The sequence below is a fragment of the Schistocerca cancellata genome, chromosome 5 (assembly GCF_023864275.1).
Source record: "Schistocerca cancellata isolate TAMUIC-IGC-003103 chromosome 5, iqSchCanc2.1, whole genome shotgun sequence".
NCBI lineage: Eukaryota > Metazoa > Arthropoda > Insecta > Orthoptera > Acrididae > Schistocerca > Schistocerca cancellata.
Window position 1 is genome coordinate 20,648,252 of NC_064630.1, and position 11,001 is coordinate 20,659,252.

Genomic DNA, 11,001 nt, shown 5'->3' on the forward strand with positions numbered 1-11,001 from the left:
CCTTCCAAACTTCACAGAAGCTCTCCTGCGAAACCTGCAGAACTAGCACTCCTGGAAGAAAGGATCTTGCGAAGACAAGGCTTTGCCACAGCCTGGGGGATGTTTACAGAATGAGATTTTCACTCTGCAACGGAGTGTGCGCTCATATGAAACTTCCTGGCAGATTAAAACTGTGTACCGGACCGAGGCTCGAACTCTTCCAGGAGTGCTAGTTCTGCAAGCTTCGCAGGAGAGCTTCTGTGTAGTTTGGAAGGTAGGAGACGAGGTACTGGCGGAACTGAAGCTGTGAGGACGGGTCGTGAGTCGTGCTTGGGTAGCTCAGATGGTAGAGCACTTGCCTGCGGGCCAGCCAGTGTGGCCGTGTGGTTAAAGGCGCTTCAGTCTGGAACCGCGGGACCGCTACGGTCGCAGGTTCGAATCCTGCCTCGGGCATGGATGTGTGTGAAGTCCTTAGGTTAGTTAGGTTTAATTAGTTCTAAGTTCTAGGCGACTGATGACCTCAGAAGTTAAGTCGCATAGTGCTCAGAGCCATTTGAACCATTTTTTGAACTTGCCTGCGAAAGGCAAAGGTTCCGAGTTCGAGTCTCGGTCTGGCACACAGTTTTAATCTGCCAGGAAGTTTCACATAAATCTTTATTAGTAAGATGGTGGATAACCATGTCTAGGGGTAGATAACATACAAACAAATTAAATACAGTTGGGGCCAGAGATATCAATTAGGCTCAAATGTACAATGAAAATACCCAAAAATGAATGGGCGTTGGTAAAGAGCAATTAAAAAGAAGCACACAGTTAAAACATTTCAATAACTTCAGGGCATGAAGCACTCTACAGTGGCTGATCAATACTTTCCGTTAGATCGGATATATTGCGTGTTTTCCTTCCAATTAAGCTCAGCAGTCGTGAATACGTTTAACCACAGGTCATGGTTGAATGTAAGAGAAAAATAGGACAGACGGAGAGGACCACGGTTCTGAGTTTCAATTGAATATCACTTGCTGGCGCAGCGCGAGCGCGTGTTTACCTTTCGTCGGCGGCGGCGATGGCTGCTGTTGGCGCGAGCTGTGAACTTGAGAATCTATTCTAAATCTCCCTCGACTGTTAAACACCAGTCAGATACATTTCCTACGTCTTCGGCGAAGCCGAGACTCCTAGTTGATCCCTAGCTAATTGGTATGGTACATGCTGTTTGGCTGGAATAGCGCAAATGTCATTGCCCTGAAATCGCTCACAAGCATTAACTATCAGTGCTCGGTGCAATTCTCTGTACTAGGAGATTTTGTAGTTTAACTCCTTACGAGTTAAGACGAGCCTATGAACAAGTGTTCACATAATTACTCTCGCAATCGTCTCTGCGCGGCGATAGTCGCCTTGCTCTAACACTCGACGGTTTGCTGCAAGAGGAAAAGAGCGAATTTTTCAGTTTGCAATTTGCCTATCTCAAAGCTGGTGGCCACGCGTTTTCTTTCTGGCCAATCAGAGCGTCCGTACTTGGTATAACTCCACCCACTAGAGTTTCTGTAGCCTGCTACAGGCGTCATTTCTTTTGTAGGGCAGAATTTAACTTCCGCTACGTAGTACTGAGATAAACAGCTTCTTTTCACTCGGGTTTTCACCCAGGTGGCTACAGTGAGTCACCAGTGTTTTGAGTTGGATTTCTCTGGACGTTTAGATAAGATTTTTAGCCGTGTTCCTGGAGAAAGGCTTTCGAAAGGGTCGTCGTCAAACGAAGTGACAAGGGTGGATTTTGCCGCCGGCAGTCTGCGCAGTGGCTCTGGCGTGTCATCGTCTCCGCTGGATGTCCCACTGTGAAGGTTTCGTCCTACATGGGACGGGCGTTGCCGTCGTAGAATTCTCCTTCCCTCAGAACTGTGTCTCGTAGCTCAGTTTTGGTAAATTACTTGCGTGCAATTACTAGTGTTGGTGTTAGTGGTTTATATTCACGAAATGCTGGTTTGTATTAAAATTCGTGCAGTTTCACGTAACTGTCATATGACATACCGATTTAACTAGAATTGTTTCAGGAATTCAATGTAAGGTGTGTTATTTGTTTGACACCTGGTCACTTTACTATCACGAAATCTTTACGTCACACTCCTTTTTTGTTATTTTACATTTTTTTCTTCATTTAAAAATGTGAAAGGTTTCATCATTTTGCGTGTCAGCTTTGCTTAAGGGCCATGCTGATCTCCATCTGTATCACTCAAATTTTAGTCCACAAATCGTCGAAGCGACTGCCGAGGAAGAGCCCTATCTTGGGATCGAATCTGTCTCGCGGATTTACGACTAGGGCTGATTAGCTGCACAGCCTGGATCTCATTTTAGGCGGTTTTCCACATCCAAGTAGGCGGAAACTGGTCTGGTAGCCAGGTGCCGCAGGGACACACTACACAACATCATCATCATCATCATCATAATCAGTGTTCTACCAAAAGGCAGGTTTTGACATGGTAGTTCTGCAGGCTGTCCAGTCTTCTGCCATCCTCTTCAGGTCTGCATAATTTCCTCTTCCCTTTTTACCGTCTATCATCTTGTATCTTCTTCTTCCTCTCACTCTTCTCCCACAGACCAATCCTTCCAAAGCATCTGCTATCAAGCACTACCTTCTCAATGAATGTCCCAACCAGATCTCTTTCCTTTCTCTTACAACCTTCAGCAGACATTTCTCTCACCAACCCTTGCAATACACTTTCATTACTCACTCTTTCCATTCTCCTCCACATCCACATCTCAAATGCTTCTAACCTTGTTTCATCCTCTCGTCTCAGCGTCCATGTTTCTGCCCCATATAGTGCCACACTCCACACAAAACATTTGCCAAGCCTTTTCCTTAGACCTATATCTAATTTGCCACATAAGAATCTCCTCTTTCTGTTGAATGCCTCCTTCGCTATGGAAATTCAAGTTTTCACCTCCTGGTGACATCTAAAGTCTTGGGTTAATTGTGCTTCAAGGATATTTAAATGTACTTACTTGGCTAGTGGTAGATTGTTCTGTTTTAATATTGGAATGTCTGCGTCTTGTACTGATGACGATACTCTTTGTTCTTGCTATGTTTATTTGCATCCCATATTCCACACAAGCTTCATTTAGATCTTTCAGCATGTTATTCACTGTCCGCGCACTTTCTGCCACTAATGCCATGTTATCAGCAAATCTTATACACTCCTGGAAATGGAAAAAAGAACACATTGACACCGGTGTGTCAGACCCACCATACTTGTTCCGGACACTGCGAGAGGGCTGTACAAGCAATGATCACACGCACGGCACAGCGGACACACCAGGAACCGCGGTGTTGGCCGTCGAATGGCGCTAGCTGCGCAGCATTTGTGCACCGCCGCCGTCAGTGTCAGCCAGTTTGCCGTGGCATACGGAGCTCCATCGCAGTCTTTAACACTGGTAGCATGCCGCGACAGCGTGGACGTGAACCGTATGTGCAGTTGACGGACTTTGAGCGAGGGCGTATAGTGGGCATGCGGGAGGCCGGGTGGACGTACCGCCGAATTGCTCAACACGTGGGGCGTGAGGTCTCCACAGTACATCGATGTTGTCGCCAGTGGTCGGCGGAAGGTGTACGTGCCCGTCGACCTGGGACCGGACCGCAGCGACGCACGGATGCACGCCAAGACCGTAGGATCCTACGCAGTGCCGTAGGGGACCGCACCGCCACTTCCCAGCAAATTAGGGACACTGTTGCTCCTGGGGTATCGGCGAGGACCATTCGCAACCGTCTCCATGAAGCTGGGCTACGGTCCCGCACACCGTTAGGCCGTCTTCCGCTCACGCCCCAACATCGTGCAGCTCGCCTCCAGTGGTGTCGCGACAGGCGTGAATGGAGGGACGAATGGAGACGTGTCGTCTTCAGCGATGAGAGTCGCTTCTGCCTTGGTGCCAATGATGGTCGTATGCGTGTTTGGCGCCGTGCAGGTGAGCGCCACAATCAGGACTGCGTACGACCGAGGCACACAGGGCCAACACCCGGCATCATGGTGTGGGGAGCGATCTCCTACACTGGCCGTACACCACTGGTGATCGTCGAGGGGACACTGAATAGTGCACGGTACATCCAAACCGTCATCGAACCCACCGTTCTACCATTCCTAGACCGGCAAGGGAACTTGCTGTTCCAACAGGACAATGCACGTCCGCATGTATCCCGTGCCACCCAACGTGCTCTAGAAGGTGTAAGTCAACTACCCTGGCCAGCAAGATCTCCGGATCTGTCCCCCATTGAGAATGTTTGGGACTGGATGAAGCGTCGTCTCACGCGGTCTGCACGTCCAGCACGAACGCTGGTCCAACTGAGGCGCCAGGTGGAAATGGCATGGCAAGCCGTTCCACAGGACTACATCCAGCATCTCTACGATCGTCTCCATGGGAGAATAGCAGCCTGCATTGCTGCGAAAGGTGGATATACACTGTACTAGTGCCGACATTGTGCATGCTCTGTTGCCTGTGTCTATGTGCCTGTGGTTCTGTCAGTGTGATCATGTGATGTATCTGACCCCAGGAATGTGTCAATAAAGTTTCCCCTTCCTGGGACAATGAATTCACGGTGTTCTTATTTCAATTTCCAGGAGTGTACATTCCAATCTCTTTCCACCGACAGATATTCTCTTTTCCCATCTAAGCCTTTCGCAATAATCTCTTCAATGTATGATTTAAACAACTGTGGGGAAAGGCAACAACCTTGCCTAACACCTCGTCCAATGTTGCCTCCTTCTGACATTTCATTTCTAATCCTTATCCGTATTTCTGGTGTAAATATAGATTCTGTATCAGTAGTCTCCCTTTGCCATCTACTCCTTTCCTCTTCCACACCGCTACACAAACACGTATAATACGTTATTATGCTTGAACGTGAGCTGTATATTATAAACAGGTCGACGGGGTACACAGATTTTTTTCTGGGAACAGTGATGGCTTTGGGAAGGGAATCCGATAGCCAAATGTTACTAATGACGGCTAAACCGATTTATAACAACTGCGACCCCAGGAGAATGGGAAAAAGCAAAAGCGTAAGAAAAAGGAGACCGACGAAGCCAGCACACACTTAGCTAAAAACGATTGCGTTAAATGCATGGAACTGTTTTATACTTTAACAGCTTTGGAAGATCTTGTGATCTTCAGTGGTGTTGTGTTTTAGTTTCATGTGTCGTAGTTACGTCACACTGCTTTAGGAAACTGATGTTTGGCCACTGAACTCAAAGTCGTATGGGTCATTCCGAGAGGCTTCCTCATTAGAAGGGCATGCATGCGGTGTACTGGAGGCCTGCTCTCTGGGACTGGGTTCGGGAAACGCTGTGCAGTGCGGGCTGCGGCGACGGCCCGGCGGTCGGCGACAGGCGCGCTGCCGCCGCAAGGAGAGGCGGCCGCCTTTATTTTTAGTCGCCGCGCTCTGAACAGGTCGGCAGCCATTCAGTGCGGGCGACGCGCCGTTGTGAATGAAACTGAAACGGGGGGGGGGGGGGGGGGGAGGGGGAAGCCGCCAAGAGGCGGCGGCTCAGAGCTGAGCCGGCGGCCGCTCTGCTGGTCCCGCGGCTGCGGCGGCGGCGGCGGTGGCGGTGGCTGACGGCAGGTGCCGCAGGGCGGGATGCCTCACCGCCAGGCGCTGCTCGGCGGCCCGAGGATCCGCTGAAACGGGCGAAGCTGACCGCCTAGAACAGGGGCGGGCAGGATTCCTGCACGTGTGCGGTGCACTTGCACGCGTGCAGTTAACAGGTGTTCTGCGTGCACACAGGGGCAAGCTGGCCACCCGCTTACCTCCCTTCCCCACCATACCTTCTGTCCACTCCTTCCTCTGTAACGCGTTTTGTTTTTCTAGCTTGCTTTATTGAATGATGGAATAAGGTTAGCAGGAGTGCTCGAAATAAATCATGGTTTGAAAGAGTACCTATTAACTACGATACGTTTTCTTTAATTATCATAGGTGGAGTTTACAATACGTTTAATATCTGGAACAAAATTTCTGCATACAGACAAATGCAAACAGTTACGTAAATTTTCATCAATTATGTTTGCTCTTAACCGAGGCGTATTAATTCAGCAAATGGTTTTCCAGCTCTCACTATATTAAGCGCAATTTTATAGCTTGCACGTACCGCTGGGCTATTATTGTTGTCGTCCTGAAAAATTGAAAACAATGCTCTATAAAATGTTAAATCAGTTAGATGAGAGACATGACGAGAGAAAGTCGCAGATATCTCGTGACAACGGCAACTAGGACAGATGCATCTAATATCGTCAGGTCGCTCTTCTTAAGCTCAGTCAATTTCCCCATCCGCTCAGAATCCGACAATAAATTGTACTCGTCCTTGTGAAATTTATTATAATGGCCTTCAATACTAAACTTCCGCTGACCAGCGAGAATACTGCCACATATTAAACATTTCGAATTTTCACGTCTTTGCACAAAGAAAAAATGACTCTCCCATTACTTTTTAAAAGATAGCAAATCTCCACGTCTCCGTTTCCTTGATTCAGTCTGCATTTTCCGGTTCTTGAAATACAACGTTCACTACGCAGTGGTCGCTTCGCATCAACGTCCGCGGCTTAGCCTGGTACTACACTGCCGCACCCTGCCGGCTGTCGCCACTGCCCCATTCGACGCCTGCACGAGAGCAGCACACGTGCAGCGCTGTGCGCTCACGAGCCGCGTGCAACGTTTGCCCGCCCCTGGCCTAGAATGTCACCCAGAAAGATAGAAACATTTTCACTGAGCCAGAGTTTACGAACGCCCAACAAATGTTAGCCCAAACGGTCACATTTTGAAAAGATAAGGCCGCTCTAACTTTCAGTCCTTTATTTGTAGGCACGACCGGTTTCGCTCCACTTTAGCTGTGATCTGTACAGACTGGTAGACTAAGATCCATGTAAGGTGGCAAGAAATCTCAACTAAAATGGAAAAGTAAGATGGCTGAATGTTTCATTCCCAAAAGTATGGGTCAGGTTTACAGGCATAAAGAAGAGTTTGTTTCCGATAAATTTAAAACTGCGGGCTCACGTTATGTCTCATGTGATGACTGTCTGTCGGCCACATGGTTACAAGTTTTGAAGTAAGATTCTAAGAGCACCTTAACCTAGGAAATTGGAAATCAGCTTTAAGATACACCTGACGGAAAACAGTCGTACTGTTACCAGCCTGTGCAGCAAGCTTCAGGTCTTATACGTCGGGAAATAAGGGCAATAGCCGGCCGGAGTCGCCGAGCGGTTCTAGGCGCTACAGTCTGGAACCGCGCCACCGCTACTGTCGCAGGTTCGAATCCTGCCTCGGGCATGAATGTGTGTGATGTCCTTAGGATAGTTAGGTTTAAGTAGTTCTAAGTTCTAGGGGACTGATGACCTCAGAAGTCAAATCCCATAGTGCTCATAACCATTTGAACCATTTGAATAAGGGCAATACTTCAAAAATTCTAGAGGAAGTGAAGGTTAAGCATTCCTTGAAGAAGTTCCTCGAATGTACCTTCAATGGACAAATTGAGCTTAGACATGGTGGTTTATCAGATAATGTCGACAGCATCAGCTTTTAATGATTGCTTCTGCCAATGGTGTTGGATGCTGGCTTTTCTTGTTTTATAATTTTTTTATTGCCTTCTATCATCCTGTTTCGGCAATTCGGTAATTTTCCGGCCGGTGTGGCCGAGCGGTTCTAGGAGCTTCAGTCTGGAACCGCGCTACCGCTACTGTCGCAGGTTCGAATCCTGCCTCGGGCATGGATGTGTGTGACGGCCTTAGGTTAGTTAGGTTTAAGTAGTTCTAAGTCCTTGGGGACTGATGACCTCAGATGTTAAGTCCCATAGTGCTCTGAGCCATTTTCGATTCGGCAATTTAAGGGCAAAAACTGGTTGCCTCGCTTTCATCCAACCCCCACTATGGCCTGGATTCGATCAGTTTGTGGATTGGCAACCAGTTTGTCTCGGCTTCGCTTTGGTACTATATTCAAATACCTTGCCTTGATAGTGATGTTTCATGCTTTTTACTGAAAGTTTAATGAAGCACGATTCCTATACAGCAAATTACGCTGGCCTATATTCTGGATTTTATTAGATCTTTTTACAAAATTGCGTTTTGTGTCACGGTTTGTAACTTTTAAATATTTGCAATCCTGAGTTCATTTTGCAACCATTAATGCGCTGCATTTCCACGGTTTACGGTTTACAACAATGATACTAATAACAGTTTTTTTTTACATTTATTGGGATTACTCCCAGCCTTCCTATTAGTTCAGCTGTCATTCTACTTGTCTAGTTGAAACTTCCTGGCAGATTAAAACTGTATGCCGGACCAAGACACGAACTCGGGACCTTTGCCTTTCGCGGGCAAGTACTCTACCATGTGAGCTACCCAAGGACGACCCACACCCCGTCCTGACAGCCTTACTTCTGCCAGTACCTCGTCTCCTACCTTCCAAACTTTACAGAAGCTCTCCTCTTCGCGCTCCACATGACGCCACTCTCTCCATGTCGCTACTTTGCGCTTCTACAGGCACGTCCTGACACACTGCCTGTTTAATGCAAATCCCTTCCGCGAGCTTGCTGTTTGTTAAATTCAGACTCCTGCCATCTGGCCTCACAGTGTGTTGCTTTCTGCCCACTGAGATGTCCAGTACCGTTACCTGCTCTTAGTCAGTTGCATCCTAAGCATTAAAATAGTTTTATGCTGGTTACTTTTGATGGAGTTAACAACATTTTTAGAGTGAGTAACAGGGTCTTTACCAATATGTCTTTAATCCATTTTAGGCAAGTGGAGAACCGTTAGAGGGTCAATTTTTACATTATTCCGTAAATGGCCATATGCGGCCTGTGCTTTGATCACCATTTCGACGAATGGGGTCTCCACTAGCTCACCGGAAACTGTTTACTCATGGTGGCCTGCTAGTCCCATATTAGAGATTTATTCTTATTAGTTTTCTCCTTTCTAGATATTGCGGGAGCGTTCTCTGTGATTTTATTTCTGACGTCCGCCACTTAGCAAAAATTTGCTGATAATGACCGATGGGTCAAACCATTATCTTTTTCCGGTCTGAATACAGAGTGTTACAAAAAGGTACGACCAAACTTTCAGGAAACATTCCTCACACACAAAGAAAGAAAATATGTTACGTGGACATGTGTCCGGAAACGCTTACTTTCCATGTTAGAGCTCATTTTATTACTTCTCTTCAAATCACATTAATCATGGAATAGAAACACACGGCAACAAAACGTACCAGCGTGACTTCAAACACTTTGTTACAGGAAATGTTCAAAATGTCCTCCGTTAGCGAGGATACATGCATCCACCCTCCGTCGCATGGAATCCCTGATGCGCTGATGCGGCCATGGAGAATGGCGTATTGTATCACAGCCGTCCACAATACGAGCACCAAGAGTCTCTACATTTGGTACCGGGGTTGCGTAGACAAGCGCTTTCAAATGCCCCCATAAATGAAAGTCAAGAGGGTTGAGGTCAGGAGAGCGTGGAGGCCATGGAATTGGCCCGCCTCTACCAATCCATCGGTCACCGAATCTGTTGTTGAGAAGCGTACGAACACTTCGACTGAAATGTGCAGGAGCTCCATCGTGCATGAACCACATATTGTGTCGTACTTGAAAAGGCACATGTTCTAGCAGCACAGGTAGAGTATCCCCTATGAAATAATGATAACGTGCTCCGTTGAGCGTAGGTGGACGAAACTAAAATGAGCTCTAACATGGAAATTAAGCGTTTCCGGACACATGTCCACATAACATCTTTTCTTTATTTGTGTGTGAGGAATGTTACCTGAAAGTTTGGCCGTACCTTTTTGTAACACCCTGTATAACTGCATCTTGTGACTGTGTTCATCCTGTGTATACTTTTTCATCTTAGTGATGTCCTGACAAACTTACATGAGGCTTCGACCAGGGTATATGACAGAACGACTGGGACGCCAGTGAAACGGATCAAAGAGTTTTCCAGCCATTCCCATACGTTCGATAACGCCTAACACTTGGCCATGTAAATCCCAGTTTACCTCCAGAAATTTAACAGGGAAGACAATGACGTCTATCGGCGAGGTCATACGGGTGAAAGGGTACAGTACCGCCCAACATTGAAAATAGGTACAATATACTTCATTATTTTTGTCAGAACAACACATTTTTTTGTAAAATAACTCAATTTCAATTAATACAGCGAAGCCGGATACCAGTGTGGGAAAGAATGACAATTTATTTATTTAATTGATCACATGTGCACTCCCACAAAGTAAATCCCTACATCCAGTTTGGTGAGATCTGTGAAATGAATGAATGTATGGTCGTCTGCTAACCGCAGATAGTGAATGTGAATATATGATCATCTTTGAGTCGATCCTTTGGCCACCTTTGGTGGGACCAAAGAGATGAAATTTGCCTGAGCTTTGAGCGCCTGAAATGTGGCTGACCAATACGGTAGCAAGGTGCTCTCCCACTTCAGCAGAGGTGCGAGAGGACCTCAAGAACAGCCATGTTTCGGCACTCTGCCGCTGGATCTTGTGCTGTTATGACCTGTTTTAGTTGTGCTCCGTTATGACGAAAGAGTAGAGACATGGTATGCATGTGGAATATTTAAGAGTAGTTTGAAATAATAATTTCTCTATTTCAGGAACTTTTGTGGGGAGAATTAAATGTCAGGCAGGTAATATTAATGGGATCGTAGTAATCTTCGGAAGTGACCAACGGTCACAATGAAACGACGTGTAGCAATAAGTTTAAATACTTCCGAGTGCTTAAGTTAAGCTGAATTACTAGCGTGTGTACTATAAGTTGGAAATATTTAAGAAATAGCGTGTGTACCATAAGTTGAAATATTTACGAATTGGCGTGTGCAGGACTTGAAATTAGAGACGAGTACTTCCACGTGGTGAGTACTGTGTGAGTCTCAAACTGTGTATGAGACAAAAGATAAAGAGAAGTACTCGTCCATGGTATCAGTTGAGGACTCGCGTGTGTGATGAATACGTTCTTAATATTACTTTGCGTGATACGATTCCGTGTG

General features: G+C 46.6%; 2 non-coding genes across 2 annotated transcripts; one reads left to right on the top strand and one right to left on the bottom strand.

The window, feature by feature from the left end:
* The first annotated feature begins 307 nt into the window (after window positions 1-307).
* Window positions 308-432, top strand: Trnar-gcg (transfer RNA arginine (anticodon GCG)). The gene is made up of 2 exons: window positions 308-344; window positions 398-432. It is a non-coding gene; the product is annotated as a tRNA-Arg (tRNA).
* A 1,698-nt stretch (window positions 433-2,130) lies between these two features.
* On the bottom strand, window positions 2,131-2,236 carry LOC126189832 (U6 spliceosomal RNA). Its single transcript, XR_007538241.1, has one exon. It is a non-coding gene; the product is annotated as a U6 spliceosomal RNA (small nuclear RNA).
* Window positions 2,237-11,001: the final 8,765 nt, after the last annotated feature.